This window comes from Tursiops truncatus, chromosome 3, assembly GCF_011762595.2.
Source record: "Tursiops truncatus isolate mTurTru1 chromosome 3, mTurTru1.mat.Y, whole genome shotgun sequence".
NCBI lineage: Eukaryota > Metazoa > Chordata > Mammalia > Artiodactyla > Delphinidae > Tursiops > Tursiops truncatus.
Genome location: NC_047036.1, coordinates 74216739 through 74240424, shown reverse-complemented (window position 1 = coordinate 74240424; position 23686 = coordinate 74216739). Strand labels below are relative to the sequence as shown.

The window sequence follows — 23686 nt, the reverse complement described above, 5'->3', positions numbered from 1 at the left end:
CAAAGGAGAGCACATCTCACTTCCAAATGTCTTTTTTCTTCTTCTTCATATTTTACTGATAACATCTCATAGAGGTGCTTAGGTCAGTATTTTTAAAAACAATTTAATATATGACTGTGCTTTGGGTTAGGTTTAACTCCTTTATTAGACTAATGCTATTTGTCATTTCATGCATGTGTCAGCATTGTTTTTGAATGGCAAAAAAGGTTGGGAATAAACCAAGCACAAAGAAAGACACTCGCAGCTCACTATATGTAATTTTGCTTTAGAAAGGAATAAATATTCCATGAAGATAGGTTATATGCCACATGCAAAATATTGCTATCTCTTAAAGGGAGTTACATGTTGAAAGAAAAAGACAATAAATTAAATAATACTAGTGAAAAAATGGCAGCAAATTTGACCAGATCCAAGTTGCATAGCTTCACTCTTTAATCTCAGACTCTTTGAATGTATTGTTCTTGATTTTGGAAAGCAAGTAAGAGAAAGGCTTTTCAAAAGAAGTTACAAGATTAAATTTCAATGTCACAATATTACTTTGTTTTTCATCAAATAGTATACCATGAAAAATTTACGTGTACAAAATGAATTTTCATCCCATCTTACAAATAAATCATCATTAAAAGCATATGTCAAATGAATCGAAGTCCAAGTTTCAACCAGGATTGATGTGAAGAAAAAGAAAAAAATGATAAATGGGATGGAATATTTACTTCAGAAATAACTGCAACTTATACTTTCTCAAAATCTTTGCCTTTTTATTTCATAATAATCTGTTACTGATCAAAGATATACTATATGTCAAATAAGCAAGATGCTTCTGGTGTAAAATTATTGATATGAACCGTAAATGAAAACAAAGTTACTTGGGCCTTGAAAATGTTCTCTTTCATGTTGATTCATTGCAGACAACTAATGAATTGCAGTCTCTTCTTCTTTCCCTGACATATTTGGGATGGTTTACATGACTTTGAAATGGCTTACATATTTTACCATCCACTATAGAATATTCGGAAGAAGGGAAGAAAAACATGCATTTATTTTGCTGGTGGTCATTTTTTACCATCTCATTCAGTATCTAGGAATACCAAAGGTATACTGATAAAAGGGAAAGGAGAAGAAAACCTAATCAAATGTATTAAGATACAAGAATATATTTTAAAGGCTATCTTAGAAGATATTTGATAATTACCAATCAATCCACTGACCACATGGTCTCTAGTATGAAGGCACTGTAAGATCTCTGATAACCATGTGCTAATCAAGCTACCTATAAAGTGGCTGTAGGTAAGGGTGCTCCTAAAATTGTGTCTATAAACACCAGTTACCATTTTAAAAAGCACTAGAAAGATGTATTTTTTCCCAGCCACATTCACATAAAGAAATTTATTTATACCCTTACAATTTCTTTCTTAGGATAGTCTCTTTTGTTCTATCGGATCATATAGATTAAATTTACTGTGATATTATGTTTTCTGATAACTATGAAAGTCAGAATTTCAGCATACCACTGATAAAGCTATCATATCCCTTTATTATGTGTAATGCACCTATTGTGATTTAGACCCTTGCAAAAGCTAAAAGCTTTTATTAAAACATTTCAGACATATAACCATATTTGATTTCAAAGATACAGTATACCATATCTTGTTCATTTGATTTAAACGTTTGTCTTACGTTTTAGTACACCATACTAATTTCATTGTTTAAATTGGACAAAAATGGCCATGGGTTTGATTCTATATGGAACTGAAACATTTAACACAATAATCATTTCATATGAAATGTAGAAAACATACCTACAAACAAATGTGAATTTGATATTATCAATGAAGAAGAATATACCCTAAGAAACTGGTACCATTTAATGTTACATGCTATGGCATTTCATTATCTGGCAAAATAAATCTTCCATCTTTCGTTACCACTTTATATAAAATAAATAAAAGACCAACTTCTTTTCTTATCCTTGCATTGCTTACTCCTTGAAAAGCAGATATGTTTTATAAAAGAAGTTGTTATATTAAGATGTATGTCTGCTTTCCTTCAGAAGACAGATTAGAGTGCTTCAGCTGCCACTAAAGTTGTCGTTCTTTGTAACAAAATGTAATGCTGCATATATAAAAATGCAAAGTGTAATGTAGAGTCAAATGTCTCTCAGCACAAGAGTTGTTCGTTTTAGCACCCATTTTGTTGGTATTTATCAACTTACTAATTATAGGCAAATTGCTTCCAACACGAAAACTGTGATGATTAGCAGTTTTTTCTGCTAACTCTAGTCTACTGTAGTTCCGGTAAAGAATGTCAATAATCCAGATTCCTTTCTTTTTCCTGCCTTAGAATATGTAAAAATAAATTCATCAGGCTAGCATTTCTAAACTTTTGGGAAACGTGGTTTGGAAGGATGGGGGTGGAAAGAGGAAAAGGGACAGATTAAATATATCAAATCAAGAGAAAGACTACTTGCTACTTCCCAGCAATTGGACAATCTTGAAGGCTCACTGGAGATTGGTCTAGCACAAAATGGAATTAGGTAATCCCGGTTTAGTAACAGAGTAACTGCGTGTGATTGCACAGTAATTGCATAGGAAGTGCATCAACTGCTAGCACCCAGCATAAAATGTCTATGTTAAAGGGAGGAAGAAGAGTCTTAAGAATTACTTCACATACCATCATTGATACCCAGCAAATGGCTGGCATATATTGTGTAAACCTCTCATACAACTATTCAGCAGAGCTATATGTTATTGCTTGGTCAGACATAAAACAGTCTGTAACCTTCAGCTTTCCAGTACAGTCCTTTAAAGTGAGCTCAGATGAAAATGGGAGTAACATACCCATCTAGAAAACATTCTCATAACATGCAATACAATAAAAGGTTGAATTTTCTATCACCATTGCTGATTTCACCCATTTGTTTCTCATTACAATAAGTAAACAAGATAAAATGCAAAATCTTACAGTTCAGAGTACATTACAAAGCAGAAATGTCTGTAACGAATACTGACTTAGTGTCTTAACCAACTTATGTGTCTCTAAGTGACTATTTCTCCCTGCTAGGAAGTTTTTACAATTTTAAAGTTATATTGGCAGGTTCCAGTCAACAATGATGTCTGCAATGGTCCTCTTTCTCCGATACGTTGCTTTTAGTCTAATTGCTTATTTGCAGTCTCAGCAAGCAGAGAGAAGAATTTTATCCTCTTTGCCTTGTCTCTGAATACTAACTAGCTGGCCCAGCCGAGGCTCTCTAAAGAGAGAAACTGCATGAGAGACACACTGCATTTGACACAGTCAAGAGGTAAAAGAAAGAGCAAAACAAAAGTCTATTCAAGACTGAATCCTCTGATATTCTCCCCCATCCCCCAACCCCTTTAAAAATAAAGCAAAAGGGGGGAAAACCCATAAATCCATGCCTGAATGCCTGAGGTTGTCGGAATAAAGGACAGTGAATGACAGGTGACTGTCAGCATAATTCTCAGTCTCCAAGTAATCACTTTTTGGCATTGTTGCACAAAAAAAGTGTATACATAACAAGGGAATATGTCATAAGTTCTCTATGTATGCACAGACAAGTTCAGTATAGGAGAAGCAACTAAGCATTTCCACACCGACCCAATGGTTTCCTTTCAGTTCAATGTATTGTTGCTGGAAAATGTTCTCAAATTATTAAGTGTTTTTCTAGTGACAAAAATGCTAAATAACTTTGGGGAAACTACTGAAGGGTTATGAACCTACTTTCCTCTTACTTTTTTTTTGAAATGTATTTACAGAATGGGAGATCTGGCTTGATAAATAAAACTCCTTGCACACGTTGCTAAAATGTTAAAAAAAAAAAAAAAAGGAATAAGAGTCAACTGATGAGTTTGATTTTTAAAACTCTCCTCTCCAGCTATTTTCCCCCAAGATCTCTTTACACTTTCATCTTCACAGACGGCCTTAATCTTCCTGTCGTTTTTGTTCCAATGTCTGGTCAGTTTGTTTTAAAGTCACCTCCCCCTCCCCATTTGCTGGAACTGAAACTTGACTTTGGGCACTTGGAGTTATAAATGCTGATAAATGTGCAGGCCTTTCCAGAGAAAGGTGGGAAGTGCTGAAGCAGGAAAGGTTTTGATGATTATTTAAATAATGTGTATTAAGTTGTCTGTTGCATGAGCTCCAGGTACAGAGAGATAAACAACGGAAGTGATAGAGTAATTGGTAATTAAAAGAAGCCTGGCCTCTTCTCAGATACTGGCGCACTCCAGTCTGCTGACCACCCGTAGTGGAAGGACAGGGATCCTAGCCTCAGTTCCACTGGGCTGAGGAAGAGACAAAACTGACCAGAGCCCCAGGCTTCTAGGTCCTGCCTAGAAGACGTGGGCATGGAGACGGTTCAAACCAGGTGACGAGCAAGAGTCTAGAGACAGTGATCTGTGTCACTCTAAGTACTCACAGGGCACCATGAAGGCAAAGCTCCACTGCAGTTACCACCCCAGCAGGTGTTACCACATAGTCTAAATCTTCTGAGAGAAATGAAGGAGGAAGGAAAGAACTCGAATGACATAAAAGGAGACAAATACGAGGAAGTTACTTTCCTGGTTACAACTTTTTTCTTTTGCTTGCTATAAAGGAAGAGAAAAATCTTAAAAGGATGAGCATGACTGAATGCTGTGTATTTATTTCACTATTAAATATGGACAATAATTTGTTTTGCTTTTCAAGTGTGGAAGTTGAAAGTCCTTGAGAGAAAACAGTCACCTTATACAGACTTGAACTCAGTCTTCAAGAAGTTAATTTGTAGAATATTTAACAAACTGATCAGATGAGAATTTTCTTCAATTGCATATGAAATATGTCTTTGCACAGATAAGTGAACAAGATTGCTGGATTCTGTTCTTGTTTTTCACTTACAGTGGCTGTAACTTAAGCTGCCACTTTTGAGTATTTATTTCAGAGGCCCAAATAGAAATGATTATATCCAACACTTGAAAATGTTTTCATATAGTCCTTATTTGTAGTAATATTTCTACTACATTTTTATGATGGTCCTCATGAAAAAACTCCGAAAAGGGCTTCCCTGGTGGCGCAGTGGTTGAGAGTCCGCCTGCCAATGCAGGGGACACGGGTTCGTGCCCTGGTGCGGGAAGATCCCACATGCCGCAGAGCGGCTGGGCCCGTGAGCCATGGCCACTGGGCCTGCGCGTCCGGAGCCTGTGCTCCGCAACGGGAGAGGCCACAACAGTGAGAGGCCCACGTACTGCAAAAAAAAAAAAAAAAAAAAAAAAAAACTCCGAAAGAAAACAGTAAGATTAAAAATCTTCTTGTCCTGGGACTTCCCTGGTGGCCCAGTGGCTAAGACTCCTGGCTCCCAATGCAGGGGGCCCGGGTTTGATCCCTGGTCAGGGAACTAGATCCCACATGCCACAAGTAAAGATCCTGCATGCTGCAACTAAGATCTGGCACAGCCAAATAAATAAATAAATACATAAATAAATTAATTAAAGGAATATTTTTTAAAAATCTTCTTGTCCTGATTGAGATTGACAAGTTTAGAGCTATTAAACTTAAAAGTCACAGATAAAATTGTTTTAAAATTCAGGATTAGTCTAATATTGCTTTTGGTTATTAGGAAAACTCCTGGGCATGGGAGTTATATAGGACAGTGATATGAGACAAAGATTTGAGAGGAAATAGACCAAATTTCAACTTTTAAAAAGTGAAATTAAACGTATGCATGTTTGATGAACTGATTTCTCTTTGTAGCAGGGGGCAGGGGGGAGGAGGGCTCAAATGAACCAGGATTAACGATGACTACTCAGTACTTGCATGAACATTTTTTCGTAATGAAAATAGAATAATTATTATTTTAAAACCAAAGGTTTATTTGTGGATGATGTGTCAGTGTGCCTGTGTGTCTGTGTGATGAGAAAGTAGAAAGAATTATGTTGGGAATAACAACTAGAGCCTTTCAAAAGGAAGATGTTTAATTCTTCATTTCATTATATTTAACAAGATTCCTAATACACAGTTGAAGAATTCCAATTTTTAAAAAAAAATAGTGACCTTTGGATCAATCATATCTTGACAATTCCTAGTGAGGGTTCAAGAAAAAACTCAAGGTCTTAAAAGTATAGAAATCTATGTGGTCACCATCATCATGAAATAACAGAAAGTTTCATATATTTTATAAATAAGATGATTATTTTTGAGCTATTTATTTCTATGAAGACTTAATTTTTTTTCCCTAATGACAAAAAATGAGGTGGTCAAGAGAAGGCATGAAATACCCAGCTGACAGTCATTTTTAAAGAGTAGGCGATAAATGCTTTCATTCTGGAATCTGCTCAGCCAAAATGCATTAGTAACTGTAGTTTACCCAATATGGCGATCCTCTAGGTTGCACGTCTGCAGTGCCAGGGCTGAGGAGTGGAGCGAGTGACCACTGTGAGCCAGTAGCCAGGGAGGCAGTGTGGCAGAGGTGGGGCTTGTACTCTAAATGGAAGGAAGAGAGGTTGAGGAGAGGTCTGCAAGAGGAGAAAGAGCCTTGCTGGACAAAGAATGAAATGAGCAAAGACACAGATGTGATGATGAAGATAGGTAGAAAATGTCCAAATCCTGACTTTCCCTTTGCATAGATAGATAAGACAGAAGGATATCTCATGTTGGGAAGTGAAATTCTGTGATAATAGTTTAGGAAAGTTTATTACTTTCTATTAATATAGTTTAAAATTTATAAAGGAGAAGTTTTATCTTAATAATATAACAAATACTGAGAAACAGAGAAAGAGGGATGTGAAAACCTGGCAACTTAAACTATTTTATCCCTTTTCTGGCTGAGAATGGAAATTCAGATTAGACATTCATGTAACAATTTGATTGACACCCTGCCCTACACCCCCCCCCCCCGACCCCGTGTTCTTCCTCCCCCTGGGCACCAGGACTGAAGTTCAAGAGCCTATGTAGCAGTGACTTACACAGTGCTGTTTGAGTATAAGTTGGTACAGTTTTTTTTTTCTGAAGAAAAAAACAAACAAATGCTTTATAGGTCAAAAACCTTGAAAATATATATATATACTAACAATTCTACTGCTTGGAATTTATCCAAGATAAATACTCAGATAATCCAGGTAATTAAAATGGAATCCACCTAAATGTGAACTGTAAAAGATTGATTAAGTAAACTATGTTATATCCAGATGTCCGTCATTGCTTAATCCCAACGATGAGAAATCATCACTATTGACAACTGTTCTAAGTTCAGGTGAAATGGAGCAGTTATTCTGGATCAGCAACCCTTGGGACTGTGCACAGGTATCTGTGTGGGCAGTCTGTACTTTATGCTTGATGAGATGCTTAAACATATGCAAATGCTTCCACTATGTTACATACGGCTGTTTGCCACCCATGTTCCTCCAGTGGGAAGGTTCAATTTGGTTACCAAGTAAGCAGTTTCTCTTTACACTTAATGGAATTTTAAATACCAGTAGTATATCAAGACATAGAAGATATCAACTGTGTTCACAATAAGACGGCCTGTAGAAATCATCTTTGCTTTACCTGTGCCCTAAAGATTAAAAAAAAAAGATAAAAAACTAGCTAACATCTGTCAGAAATAAGCAAATGTATGAGTAATGATTTTTCAGAGAATTATATAAAGCAATCACAATTGTGAAATTAAATTTTTCTTCACATATAGGTTATATATATTTTTTTATGAATGCTTTCACACTTACTCCAAGTGCTAAAGAGAATCAATTGAAGCTAGAAATTCTCACAATTTTCATGGAGCGCTACCCTTGAAGGCTTCAAACGTCTGCTCATTACCATTTTAAATGCATTTATTTAAATCTAGCATTTACTTTCCTTTTTCTACCTGTAAGTAATGCATTGGTAACATCAAAAATTTACTTTGGCAAAGATACTATTTTTCTCACAGAATAGGTTTGGGGCAGTAGTCAAAAATTTTTGCTAACCCACAGTAAGAGTTTCCCTCTCTACTGGAGATGACTGGCCTGTGCTCCCCAGGGGCAGGTACCCGACATGAACACCCTCTGTGTTCCAGCAGTTCCTGACAGTAGAAGATGCTAAACAAATGTTTGTGGCAGGAAGAACACTTAGAGGCAATCCTCGCTCCAACGAAGTTAATTATACATTGTCTCCTGAGTACATTTTGCTCCTTCTTCCTGCCTACAAGCTTGTCAACCGTCCTACCGTACCTACTGAAACTCTGCTCTTCCCTAAGTGTCATTCTCTCTATTATCCTCTCCTGATTAACTGAGGCTACTACCATTTCCCCTTTCTTTAAATATTTAGATTTTTATCTGTTCTCCCAATATCGTGTATGTTATCTTGCATTACAAATGATCATTCATAATTACATGCATTATATATTAGTAATGGTTCTTCCTTGTAAGCAACAGACACCAACTCTGGTTAACAATAGTAAAAGGGAACTCACTGGAAGAATATCCAGGTGGGGGCTTACACAATTAACAGGGAGCTGGCAGACCAGGCTTCAGACCATGATTCAAGAAGATTCAGGGCAAGATGGCAGAGGAGTAAGACGTGGAGATCACTTCCTCCCCACAAATACATCAAAAATACATCTACAAGTGGAACAACTCCTACAGAACACTTACTGAACGCTGGCAGAAGACCTCAGACTTCCCAAAAGGCAAGACACTCCCCCACGTACCTGGGTAGGGCAAAAGAAAAAAACAGAGACAAAAGAATAGGGACGGAACCTGCACCTCTGGGAGGGAGCTGCGAAGGAGAAAAAGTTTCCACATACTAGGAAGCCCCTTCACTGGCAGAGACGGGGGTGTGGGGTGGGGGTGGGGGTGGGGGAAGCTTTGGAGCCACGGAGGAGAGTGCAGCAACAAGGGTGCAGAGGGCAAAGCGGAGAGATTCCCGCACAGAGGATAGGTACTGACCAGCACTCACCAGCCTGAGAGGCTTGTCTGCTCACCCGCCGGGGCAGGCAGGGGCTAGGAGCTGAGGTTCAGTTTGGGAGAAACACTCCCAAACTGATTCTATGAGGCCCCCATCACCCTGATGACGAAAACCAGACAAAGATGTCAAGAAAAAGAGAAAACTACAGGCCAATATCACTGATGAACATAGATGCAAAAATTCTCAACAAAATACTAGCAAACAGAATCCAACAGCACATTAAAAGGATCATGCACTGTGATCAAGTGGGGTTTATCCCAGGAATGCAAGGCTTCTTCAATATATGCAAATCAATCAATGCGATACACCATATTAACAAATTGAAGGAGAAAAACCATATGATAATCTCAATAGATGCAGAAAAACTTTCAACAAAATTCAATACTGATTTATGATTAAAAAAAACTCTCCAGAAAGTAGGCATTGAGGGAACCTGCCTCAACATAATAAAGGCCATATGTAACAAACTAACAGCCAACATCATTCTCAATGGTGAAAAACTGAAACCATTTCCTCTAAGATCAGGAACAAGACAAGCTTGTCCACTCTCACCACTAGTATTCAACATAGTTTTAGAAGTTTTAGCCACAGCAATCAGGGAAGAAAAAGAAATAAAAGGAATCCAAATCATAAAAGAAGAAGTAAAACTATCACTGTTTGCAGATGACATGATAATATACATAGAGAATCCTAAAGATGCCACCAGAAAACTACTGGAGCTGATCAATGAATTTGGTAAAGTAGCAGGATACAAAATTAATACACAGAAATCTCTTGCATTCCTATACACTAATGATGAAAAATCTGAAAGTGAAATTAAGGAAACACTCCCATTTACCATTGCAACAAAAAGAATAAAATACTAGGAATAAACCTGCCTAAGGAGACAAAAGACCTGTATGCAGAAAACTATAAGACACTAATGAAAGAAATCAAAGATGATACAAACGGAGAGATAAACCATGTTCTTGGATTGGAAGAATCAACATTGTGAAAATGACTCTACTACCCAAAGCAATCTACAGATTCAATGCAATCCATATCAAACTGCCAATGGCATTTTTCACAGAACTAGAACAAAAAATTGCACAATTTGCATGGAAACACAAAAGACCCTGAATAGCCAAAGCAATCTTGAGAAAGAAAAACAGAGCTGTGGGAATCAGGGTCCCTGACTTCAGACTATACTACAAAGCTACAGTAATTAAGACAGTATGGTACTGGCACAAAAACAGAAATATAGATCAATGGAACAGGATAGAAAGTCCAGAGATAAACCCATGCACACATGGTCACTTAATCTTTGATAAAGGAGGCAAGAATATACACTGGAGAAAAGACAGCCTCTTCAGTCATTGGTGCTGGGAAAACTGGACAGCTACATGTAAAAGAATGAAATTAGAACATTCCCTAACACCATACACAAGAAGAAACTCAAACTGGATTAAAGACCTAAAAGTAAGGCCAGACACTATAAAACTCTTAAGGAAAACAGACGCAGAACACTCTATGACATAAATCACAGCAAGATCCTTTTTGACCCACCTCCTAGAGAAATGGATATAAAAAGAAAAATAAACAAATGGGACCGAATGAAACTTAAAAGCTTTTGCACAGCAAAGGAAACCATAAACAAGACCAAAAGACAATCCTCAGAATGGGAGAAAATATTTGCAAATGAAGCAACTGATAAAGGATTAATCTCCAAAATATACAAGCAGCTCATGCTGGTCAATATCAAAAAAGCACAAACAACCCAATCCAAAATGGGCAGAAGCCCTAAGTAGACATTTTTCCAAAGAAGATTACACAGATTGCCAACAAATTCACGAAAGGATGCTCAACATCATTAATCATTAGAAAAATGCAAATCAAAACTACAGTGGGGCTTCCCTGGTGGCGCAGTGGTTGAGAGTCTGCCTGCCGATGCAGGGGACATGGGTTCGTGCCCCGGTCCGGGAAGATCCCACATTCTGCGGAGCGGCTGGGCCCGTGAGCCATGGCCGCTGAGCCTGCGCTTCCGGAGCCCGTGCTCCGCAACGGGAGAGGCCACAACAGTGAGAGGCCCGCGTACCACAAAAAAAAAAAAACAAAAAAAAAACTACAATGAAGTATCACCTCACACTGGTCAGAATGGCCATCATCAAAAAATCTACAAACAATAAATGCTGGAGAGGGTGTGGAGAAAAGGAAATCCTCTTGCACTGTTGGTGGGAATGTAAATTGACGCAGCCACTATGGAGAACAGTATGGAGGTTCCTTAAAAAATGAAAAATAGAAGTAACATATGACCCAGCAATCCCAGTACTGGGCATATACCCTGAGAAAACCATAATTCAAAAAGAGTCATGTACCAAAATGTTCATTGCAGCTCTATTTACAATAGCCAGGACATGGAAGCAACCTAAGTGTCCATCGACAGATGAATGGATAAAGATGTGGCACATATATACAATGCAATATTACTCAGCCATAAAAGGAAATGAAATTGAGGTATTTGTAGTGAGGTGGATGGACATAGAGACCATCATACAGAGTGAAGTAAGTCAGAAAGAGGAAAACAAATACCATATGCTAACACATGTATATGGAATCTGAGGGAAAAAAATGGTTCTGAAGAGCCTAGGGGAAGGACAGGAATAAAGACCCAGATATAGAGAATGGACTTGAGGACACAGGGAGGGGGAAGGGTAAGATGGGACAAAGTGAGAGAGTGGCATGGACATATATACACTACCAAATGTAAAATAGATAGCTAGTGGGAAGCAGCCGCATAACACAGGGAGATCAGCTTGGTGCTTTGTGACCACTTAGAGGGGTGGGATAGGGAGGGTGGTAGGGAGATACAAGAGGGAGGAGATATGGGGATATATGTATATGTATAGCTGATTCACTTTGTTACACAGCAGAAACTAACACAGCATTGTAAAGCAATTATACTCCAATAAAGATGTTAAAAAAAAAAAGGAAAATTCAGGAAGGACAGGTTTTAGGAAGTAATAGCACAGTAAGTTTCCAACAGGTGGAATAGAGTGGTCAGAATACCATCATGGTGACAGATCGAATTGTCATATTTAGGCCATAGATAGAACTTCCTACTCTGCTAATGGTCTAGAAAAAAGAATAATTTGCCCCCCCCCCCCACCTTTCTAGAAGGGAAGGACCAGGCTAGAAATTCACACACCAGGAGAAAGAGGGGATTTCCAAAAAGGAAATTGGTGGGGGGGTCACTAGGAAGAACATGAAAGGCAAGGCCATCCATTTACTGAATTAAATGAGATGATTAGCTCCTGAAGTACAGGGAATAGACTTTACACTATTTCATCTGTAAAAAGGACCCACTAGTGACTTGGACAAGTATATGGCCAGACATGTGCTGCTAGGAAGGAAAGGGGGCATGGAGAGAGAGAATATTTATTGAAATTGTGTGACAGGGCTACACATATTCATGAATGCAGTCATTACTCTGTTGCTCACATGAGTCAAAACCATGTAAGCGGCACCCATCCAGAAGGCTACCTTGTGAGACTTGCATTGTGTGTGCGCTGAGGTTGTGCACAACCTGGATATGTCAATGGAGATTGTATATAATACCGATCTTAGTGCAGTACCTGTTAAAGGTATTCCATAAATTATGATTATGTTTAGTAATGATTTATTATCAGAGTTAAGATTCTCTACTCTATTTGTGCAGGGGGGATCTACTTTTGCCTTTTTTCAATTTGCTCTTGACTGATCATCTAGCTTGTCAAAAAACTCCACAGACGAAAGATGAAGCCCTGTATTTAAATCTCCTCCCATCGGTAAAATAAGAGTCTATGGGGGTTCCTGGGTGACCTAACAGATATAAAACAGGCTGAATTAATTGTTAGTAACCACTTTTTAAAAATTATATATACAATGAATAATTCTTTCCAGCTGCTAAGTTTGAAAAGAAAATAGTAAAATGAGTTAACAAAAACAAAAAACTCAGCCTTTCCCAAGTCCAGAAAATTTGATGGGAAATAAATGCATTCACCAGACTCATTTTGTGTAAGGAATATTTTCAGTGTTCTGGCTTTACTTAGTTATTTCCTCATTTCAGAGTTAAGCCACACAAATAAAGGAAGATGACAGTGCCAGGAAACACACATCCATCCCCCTTTCCTATGAGTATGCAAGCTGCCAGAGTGCTGACAAAAGTTGAAAGGTCAGCAGTCATCTGTGGCAGATGTGCTTCATTATGATAAACACTTGGTTGCTGAAAATGGTTCTGTTCACAGATAGTTTATAATTTAGGTGAGAAATACAAATGTGAGGAAGCTTCACTGATGGGAATCTTATTTCATGTTGGAGCGCAATTAACCAGCTGATAAACAGGCTTTTGTTTTCCATATGAATGGACAATGTCCATTCATTTGGGACACTATCTTGTCAAATGGGCAACAATAACAATAAAGTTTATGTATCTTGGCTCTCTTCTGCTCTAAAACCTGTAGTAACCTCCTGCGATAGCATCAAGAACCTCAACTGAGCGTGCAAAATAATTATCTTCCAGAATCCACCTGATGGTGATGCTATGGAAGATTATCTTGTTTTGAACTGGAAATAGGACTAAAAATCTCTTTTAATTTCAATAACTCAATTTTAGTATAATCAGAACATGCTTGTAAGCCCTAGTATTCGATATTCCACAAGTTTATGTGGCTTAATCTTGAGGATGATATACGTTATCAGATTTCAAAAGACAATCTAAATTTTAAAAGCATATGACAATTTCTTATTATCTGGACTATCTTGCAGCCATTTTCTAAGCCCTTACTGATAAAATGCTGAGGACTTTTCATTGCCACTTAATGTTTTACCACAAACTATAAATTTTGCACTTGACTTTTTTTCTCCTCACCCACACATTTTCCAGTGTGCCATGTTCATCTCTCTCTCTCTCTCTTTTTTCCTAAATAATAAGATCATCTGTTCCTGTTTTGGCTTCATAAATGAAGATGACACATGACTGTATTGGGGTTTTTTTGCTCACAGTGATGATTGAAAAGAAAAGCCACCTGTATCTTCTTGCTTAGTTTCCCTTGAGAAGAATGAGCAAAGTGAGCTGTGTAGCCTAGTAACCATGGAACATGGTTCCTGTATAATGTTCACAACTTTGGCAAGGTAATTATTATTGCTATGCAACTTCTGGTAAAATCTGTGAAAGAAAGGAAATTATATTATTAGCTTTCACATGTTGACCCAGATATGACTGGATCAGTTTAAGAAGGCAAATCAGTGTTGATTTTCATTTATCCCCTCAATAAATATTTATTGAGTACTACTATGTCCTATTTACTTGAGGATAGAATTATGAATAATGTATGGCTTCAGTTCCCAAGAACTTAATAACCTAGCGTGTCTGGTTGTACTGCTAGTAGCAGTGGTAGATACTGGTGATGACTGGTGATGATTTTGGTTTGTATTGGGAAAGAACTGTTGGGAAGCAGGTATATCACCTGGACTTGTACATCTATCCCCTGGGAAATCCACACTAATTTAACTTTTTTACCTGCTACCTTTATTACCACAGAATTGTTTAAATGTGATATTTCTTTTCTTTTTAATGAAAGCTTATTTATTTATTTATTTATTTTTGGCTGTGTTGGGTCTTCGTTTCCGTGCAAGGGCTTTTCTCTAGTTGCGGCGAGCGGGGGCCACTCTTCATCGCGGTGCGCGGGCCTCTCACTATCGCGGCCTCTCGTTGCAGAGCACAGGCTCCGGACGCGCAGGCTCAGTAGTTGTGGCTCACGGGCTTAATTGCTCTGCGGCATGTGGGATCTTCCTGGACCAGGGCTCGAACCCGTGTCCCCTGCATTGGCAGGCAGATTCTCAACCACTGCGCCACCAGGGAAGCCCTAAATGTGATATTTCTTAATTACTGATGCCTATCACTCTTAAATCTCATTTATATTTTAATGAGCATCAAGGTTCTCAAAAAGTTTCAAAGGGTAGACATCCAACGGTGGGATCAAACTTTAATCAAACATAAGAAACTTTTCTCAGCTTCCTTCTCTGTCTGGGAAAGTGCTTCATGCTCTATAAGAAATATGCTCATTGGCATAAAGGATATAATTTTCCTGTGGAGATGAGACATGTATATATATGTATCTAAGTAATATACAGTATACATATGTATGCACAATGCTCTTGCAGATTCGTATACTTGTACACATACGTATAATGTGGTATAGACCATGTATAAAAAAATGGTACTTCATTCATTCTAGGTAACAGGTCACTGTAGGTTGAGGGTTAGTCATAGAGAAAGGTCATTATTAACTTTGACATAAAATGATGTACTAAACTTATTTTAGTGAAAAGAAAGAAGACATGTATTTTCTCATAATGAAAATGAAAAAAGGGAAGAGAAACAGTATTGAGGACTCAGTGTGGTGAGTAATTTCAGTAAATGGAATATCCACCCGGCCCTTTCACTCTGGCCGAAGAATTGGTGTACGGCACTGTTTTCTTTAGGTTGAAGTCTTAATGATGAAGAACAACTTACTATGAATTTTTTTCCAGTAACAGTTACCTTTACAGTATTAATGACTCTTGACTTCTCTTGTTTAACAGTTTTATTGTTTACCTGTTAACTGTATTTGGTAACTAGCTATTATGAACCGAGAAGTATTTGTTGACTTTTATGTGACCAGCCCTGGGCCAGGTTTTAGAGAGCAGAGCAAAAATGCAAGACAAGATCCTTTCCTGCAAGGGTATTCTGATATTATTGGGTGGCCTACTCTCTGGCAATACACTTGAACATGAAATTACTGGTAATATGGAAAGGGACATGTGTTGCTGCTATAGGAAGACAGGGTTTGTATCTAAGGGCTTTTCAGAAACTTGAGGAAAACACAATACCAGCAAGCAGGAACCCTGCTTCTGGCCTGTATCTTAGGGAGCTCTGCACTGTATCTTAGGGAGCTCTGCACTTTGGAACGCCTTCCACTAAATTTTTAAAGATTCCTTCTGGGGGCTAGGACCTACAGGGTCCAAGAGGGCCATCCAGGTCAGGCACCTGAGTTCAGACCAAAGCATTTCTTTCACGGGGTCACATGAGATTAAGCTTCCAGAATAGTGCTGACATGTTGATTTCAGGTGAATCTCACTCACTTTGAACACAGGTGGAGATTAGGGCCCTAGGCTACTGATAGTCCGCCTCTAACCCTTGGGCCACAGGGACAGTTCTCAGCTCTCTGTGTCCAGGTCATATGGCTTCTCTGATCTTTACTTTGTGCCCATCCCCACCCCACTCCTGCCCCCAGTTGTAACCTAGGACAGTTTCCCTACTCCTTCCACAGGCTTTGCACTGCATGTCAGGCAGATCTCTGGCAAAGGCTGTGCCTGTCTCCTTGGAGGGCTTTCCAGGATGTTGCTCCTTGATGCCCATCAGCCCTTCTTTTCTTTTTTTTTTTTTTTTTGTGCGCCTCTCACTGTTGTGGGCTCTCCCGTTGCAGAGCACAGGCTCCGGACGCGCAGGCTCAGTGGCCATGGCTCACGGGCCCAGCCGCTCCGCAGCACGTGGGATCTTCCCGGACCGGGACACGAACCCGCGTCCCCTGCGTCGGCAGGCGGACCCTCAACCACTGTGCTACCAGGGAAGCCCGCATCAGCCCTTCTGATCAAGTTTTCTCTTGCCTGTGATTGATGTGGAGGCATACTCTCCTGGGTAGTCTTAAGCCTTGCTGAAAATGGATGGACATTCCTTGTGTGAATAGGACTGTTCTTGCTCAGCTCATGGGACCCTCAGCAATCTTCCTCACTGGTGGCCATATGTGGTCAACATTGAAAGGTATTAAATTCTAGGAATGCAGTGACTTTAGCTAAAGATTTCAAGGGAAGACATATTAAGAAGATATGTTATTCTATGTTTATAAAATTCTGTTTGATAAAATTGAAATAACAGAAAATAATAACTCACACTTTCCTGCCTACTTTGGGTAAGATTTACATTTATTTGTAGTTCTCATCAGTGAAGCAGTTATTACCTTTGATGGCACAATGAAGCCATTGGGTGGAGCAGTGTCATGAGTAATGATGTAACTAAATAAACGGTATTAGGGAACTGGAGTAGCAAGAAGATCTATATTATTTCAATACAAATGCATTCTGAAGAGCTATGGCTTTATGAATCGTAATGACACTGCTATCTTTTTCATGTATTGTGAGATATGACATTAGTTAGGAAATGACACATTAGACAATAAATAACATCAAGAGATTGTTCTTGAACCTGAACAGGAAGAGATAGAGCCTGGATACTAAGAAGAATCATCATATGCACTGATTATACAATAGACAAATATGTAACTACTTCTTCTCTACCCATTGTTCTAAGTCTTCATTTCTGCCTCATATGGGCTCATGGATTTTGTAATATATTTCAAATGTAATTATTTATAGAGATATAATTCAGACATTCTAAATTGATCACCCACTGGGTGCTACATAATTTATTTATTTTTTAGTTCACATAAAGTTCAGTCAAGTTAATGAAAAATATCAAAATTTTTGAATTAGTGTATGACAGAAGAAATTTAACTTTGTTGCAAATAATACAGTATTTGGTGTTTCCATTCTGGACAAGCTATGCTGCAGAAATAGCAATGGCATTGAATCTCCGTTCATCAGGGTCACATTCCATAAACTTCTTGAAAACTTCTATGGCATCCTCTAATAAAGTTTCATCACTAGTTTCCCCATGGTTAATTGGAAATGGTTGCCATCCATCTAATTCATAGAGATGCCCATCTACATGAACTAATGCAATAAAACGAAGATCTACTTTTTCATCTATATTTTGTGCCTCAGTCTGACCTTCATGGTCACTGGTCTCATGAGTAACTCGAATGGAGTCATAGTTCCCCAGGTATATGGCTCGTTCTTCAGGGCTCAGTGATGCAGACTCCTCCAGGAATTTTTTCAAGGTCGATCCAGATTCAAAGTGCATCTTGTCTTTATTGTTGGCAATAGCATGGATCAGTCCAGTTGTTCCACAGGCCCTGCTGATCGTTCACCTCATGAAATATACTGATGATGTAATATGTTGTCCCTGAGATTTTATTTTTTCCTCTTCTTCTGTTCTGAATACTTCATACTTTTCTGTAATAGGGAAGAGAAGCAACACTGCACACACAGGTCTTGGTACCATGCTAAGGAGTTCAGCATCCATTCCATATACATCAACAAACTGCCAGTTAGGATGTAGACCTAATTGTTTGAGAAACTGGTTGGTGACCTCGGGATTGGCCTCCAGCGGCAGCCAGCGTTGACCCTCCATGGCCGCTCTGCCTGGCCCCTCTCCAGCTCTCTAGACATATTTTAAATGTTCAAATGAATGGAGAACATGCATTGATCTTGTTCCTGTGCCAGCATCCGCTATAGAAAGTGCAACATTTTTTGTGTAATTGTCCCATTATTACCTTAACTAATACTTAATTTTACTGCAAGTGTTAGATTTTAAATTTTATGTGTCCTAAATACTTTAAGAGAGTCTTTTCCCCCAGATTATTTAGACACAGTTAAAATCCCACCACAAGGAGAAATCATAGTCTACAGTATTATTATCTAATGGATTCAAAACCTATATGTTTTCTGATCCTGGCTTAATTGTCAATGAATGAACACTATGATAATGCCAGTAAACTGAAAACTTAGTAGTAATAACTCTAAATTTAAGATCAATTTCTTATTATAATTAATTTTTCAATTTGCTTATGAAATTTTTAAAAGTTTCCTTGGTTTCTTTCACTTCCCTTTTAAAAAAACTTTTCTTTTTTGAAAGAAAACATAAGAAATTGTGATGATTTCACTTGGGTAAATTTCATGTCTTAATGGTAAATTAAATTATTTAAAATAAAACCATGGATAGAGTAAGTGGTTTAGTCTAGTGTTTCTTCCATAATAATGAAAAGAATCTTTTTTAGGTACCCAGCTGCCCCACTGACTATAATTTTTAAGGAACCACTTTATACATTTTAATTTTGGTGTCATAGGCCACATAAAGATGGATAGACCCTTGTAAAGTGACCAATAAGAATTCTCTGATCATACTTGATGCTTGTAGTCATCAAAGAGTGTTTGCTTTCAAAGGAATTATTATACTTCCAGCTTGCTTGCCTTGGGGAATGTCAATTAAATCCAAATTATTTAATGACAGAGATTTTGCCATTTTTAGAGACAGGGTAAGTGAACTAGAAATGACAAAAATCAAATGAGAAATGAAAAAATACATTTTGATGTTTACCTGTAAATTGCTTATCTTTCAATTAAGCATTGGTTTACCCTTGCCAAATGTCCCCATTTGCAGATGCCTGTTAAAAAATAAGCTGTTTTCATTTCCTGCTAGTACACAATTTAGCTTCTTTTAATGCATGCTTGTGCTCAGGGTTTTCTGAAGAGCCTTGTGTTATCTCTGTATCTAGTCCTTATAAAGAATCACTTTCAGCATGTGTGGCCTGGTTCCTAACAATCTATCGATTCATTGAATTTCCTGAATTTCAGAAAGACCCCCATTGATTCTTTATGCTGCCTGGCAGAGCAATTCTTAATTTTTGTCTGATTCTTTCCAACATCAGTCTTAAGAAGAAAAGGTTTTTCTTAAAACGCCTTGAAGGGTTTACTGAATCATGCATCACCAAGAACATTTTAAAGCATTATTTTGTCTGTTATTTAAAGTGGAAAATGCCGTCCCTTAAGACACTGGCACTCTGCCATTTGCCTCCAGAATATTTCATGGTTCACTGTCAGGACTGCTGCTTTTTCTCCAAGAACATATGGGCCATTTTGGAGAAGTTTTCTGTAACATTCAGATGCTGAACATATTATCTGTGTACACTTGGTCTCCAGCAAATAATGTTTCTGGAATTTTAATACCTAATGGATTCTTTGGAACTTACTGAAAAGTCTATTAAACATGGTAACACCAAAGGAGGGTTGTGAGTTGGAGGTAGAAGGGACTAAATATAACTGATGCAGAGTGTAGCATCATTAGAATGTATTCCTGTGATTTTATTATTTTTCATTGGAGTAGTTCTCTTCTTCTTCTCCTCCCTCTTTTTTCTCTCCACCTCCTCCTTTTCCTTCTTCTTAGTGATTTCAAATAGTCACTGCAAATTATTTTAAATGGGGGAGAATCTTCCTATACTCTGTGGTGTTGATACATAAGTCATTGGAATGTGGTAGGGGTTAGCCACACTTGTGGATGATTGTGTCATTAAAACTGCATCCAATCAATCTGGGAATACCTCACCTGCATTGTTCTGTAAATACCTTTCTCACTAAAACACCTGTTTGGTTTGATGGTGTATATTTTTAGTCAAAGGAGTCAAGCAGAACACATTTAAAACAAACAATTAAAATTAAAGTGTGACTACATTCTGGATAGAAGAGCTAATTGCAACTCCAATAAAGAATAGCTTCCCCCCTTGTACAATATAATGTACTGATGACCAGAACTGGGCAGATTCTAGTGGAAAGACACTCATTCCTTATATTACTGTTCTACCAGATTGTCTCTTTGCTGGTCATTTGGTGAGCAACTCCTTGATTTGCTAAGTTATGGAGCTAGGTGGCTCTTAAATGAGCGATAATCTGCAAATGGTTCTATGATGATTAAGGAAGAATGGAAGAGTACAAGGAAATAAAACAAGAAAATAATAATCATGTTTTAGATCTTGAAATCACTAGTGACTCCATAGGCGGGGACCTCTGCGTAGAAAGTTTTTTGCCCAAGCAAACCTGGGGTCTTTCCAGATCCTGAGGAGTTGAGTTGGAGAGGACAGAGGTGATGATGGTCAGAAAAAGATAAAAACAGAAAATAAAAATACATGACAGAATCTCTGTGTCATCACAGAAGGGATGAAATCAGGGATAGATTTTAGAGACTGTACCCTTTGGGGAAATCCAAAGTAAGTATGGCCACGTGTCTTAGCACTTCAGTTATTTCATCTCCCTTACGTTTCAGATATGGATGTGATCTGGTTGTCATCTCACTCTTACTCTATGTGTCATTTTGCCATTTGGCCATGACAACAACCAGTGTGAGAATAAGAAGTCATGGCCTTCTCTGGACTCACTGTGTGGTTAGTGGCATCCACTTGCTCCCTGAAGATTTCTTTAAAGGACAGGGAAAAGTGAAGCTTGGGAAGGATCCTGATAGGCAACAGGAGAGGAGGAGGAAAACTAAGATAGATTCCTTCACTCCCATGGCCATGGAGCAGACAGGAGAGACAGTGGAAATGATTTGTTCACCCTCACCTTCTAGAGGCAAAGTCAAGAGAAAAAAAATCCACACTTGTTGGGAAAGGTTCAAAGGTTCAGTTAAACAAACATAGTTGTTTAATTGTCTGCCTGACGGTAGGTTAGTATATTTCACTTACCCATAAACCACAATGTGATTATTTGCATATGACTCACATTATATTAAAATAGTATTTGTTTTTCAGATTAGGGTGTTCTCATTAAAATTAGGTGAACAAAAGTATAAATGTATCTTTATGAAATCCCCAAATAGATACATCCTAAAAAGGAAATTTGGAGAGTGATATACTACTGTATCTTTTAGTACATCTACAGTTATCCACCCCCCAAGCATCACCCTCCCAGTCCTGATTTCTCTGAGCCACTTGATGCTTTCATTTTTACTTACCCTGAAACATACAACTTGGAGTTAGAACTTAGTACAACACATGATAGTGTTTCACTAGAATGTTTACCACATGGAGACAATCATTTAAATATTTCTATTCTGGAGACACACCTTTGATTTCTGTGTTTGAATATGTGTTATGAGAAACATGTTCCGTGTTTATTCAAAGATTCCCAAATCCTGGCGTGTATTATTTAGTAGAACTGGACCAATTTTAAATCCTACTACCCCAGGAAGCCCAAGGTATTCAGAAGATCTACACACCTATAATGTCCACACATATTGGCGCCCACACACGCAGAGGCAGAAGATTCTCAAATTGTGTATTTTAAGAGAGACAGTATAGAGGAGTGGGGAGGGCTGCATATGATGCTGTATTCAAGTCAGTAAAAGCGTATCATTACCTTAGAGTTTCTCAAAGGGAGTTTAGATTCCAAAAGTCCTATGAACACTTTGGTAGAGTGAAGTCTCACCTGTGACATGATTCTTTGGTCTTTCCTACGTTTTTGCCCTTCATGTTCAAAAGTGGTGCTTCGGATGGTGTCAGTGTATTTGTCAGATCTCCATCCATCAATAGGCCTCCTTCTTGGCTTGTTTACACGAGCCCTGACTTGCAGGGAACATGGGCAGCCGAAGAACACAGGGAAAAGGGCCATGATAACAGCAGGGAGAGAATGCCACTGTGCCTTCTCTCATACCCAGGATGTATGCCCTCTGTCCTGACACGGAGAGTCATGAAATGAGGAAAATGATATTCATGGCATCTTTTATAAGACATTAAGTCAATAAAGTCTTTTAAAAATTCAGTGACTTGTAAATCTTTATTCTTAAGATTATATATATATGTCTTAAGATTATATATATGTATAAATGATGAATCTTGTTTTTGTCTCCAGTGGATATAGGCATTTGATCCTAGACAGTCACCAACATTTCTTTTTACATAGTTTATGATGACAGTCACTTGTTTTTCCACCTTCACTAGAAAGACATAACTCATGCTCTTCCATTTAACTGGGACTTATGGAAGAAATGGTGAACCCCACCCTGACCCCAGGGTTGAGACTCTTTCTTTCTGTGACATGCACAATCCCTGTGATGCTAGACCATAGGAGAGCATGACAGGTAGTGTATCACCAAGAAGGTCGTTGTCGTATGCATTGTGAAAATGTCATGAGCTCTAGACCATTGGCAAGAAATTAACAAAGACCAACTATATAGGTTGCTTGTTACTGTCCTTTGATACTACCACTAGAATAATTCTTCTGTCTTCAAGTTTTGTCAGTCTTGTTGCTCTAGTTAACAATTTAATAGGGCCCTATGTACTTTGGTATGAATACTGACCATGTCAAAGCCACGATTTATGCTAACACAGCAACTTCCCACAGGAACCGCTAATCTAAAGGTTATGTAGTAAATCTTAGTTGGATTGAAATGTATAGTCCAAATGCCATAGTACACAAACACCATCTTTTTTATCCACTTATCTCCGTCATACTATTACTTGTTAGCTACTAAAGGAGAAAATTTTGATTGTGTTTAATTGGTGGCAATTAATAATATTAGTTCCATCTTCAGTATTCCATAAGGCATATGATTTCTCTACATCCACTCAGATATTTCAACATTTACTCAGATATTTCAAATGGTTAAACCAGCTTCCTCTTTGACATGCTTAGAAGAGACCCTGGGTTTGACTTTTTATGCTTTTAAATGCACTGTGAATCACTGTGCCAAACTCCTGCCCTTCAAGTGAATGATATATTTTATTTACACTCTTAGGAAAAATCTGTGCATAGCCATTATTAATCACTCACACCTTTAAGAATGATCTTACCTTTTAGCTATTCATCAAGATCGGTATCCTTCCTGTTAGAAAGAAACACATCATAACCGATGTACAATCAAACTGTAGATGGGCCCAAGTACACAGCTAATACCAGAATAGATGTCTCTTCACTTGAGGATTACACTCACATGTGTGCATGCACACACACACACACACACACACACTCACACCTCAGTATGCTGTATCCATTCTGGCAAGTCCCTTTAAAATGCCAAACTGCTAAAACCATG

At 38.1% G+C, this 23686-nt stretch overlaps 1 long non-coding RNA gene and 1 pseudogene across 1 annotated transcript in view; one reads left to right on the top strand and one right to left on the bottom strand.

The window, feature by feature from the left end:
- LOC109549090 (uncharacterized) overlaps positions 1 to 23686 on the top strand; it is a 677834-nt gene that overhangs the window by 331219 nt on the left and 322929 nt on the right. The window lies entirely within an intron of this gene.
- LOC101331992 (ubiquitin carboxyl-terminal hydrolase isozyme L3-like) lies at positions 17393 to 18273 on the bottom strand (annotated as a pseudogene).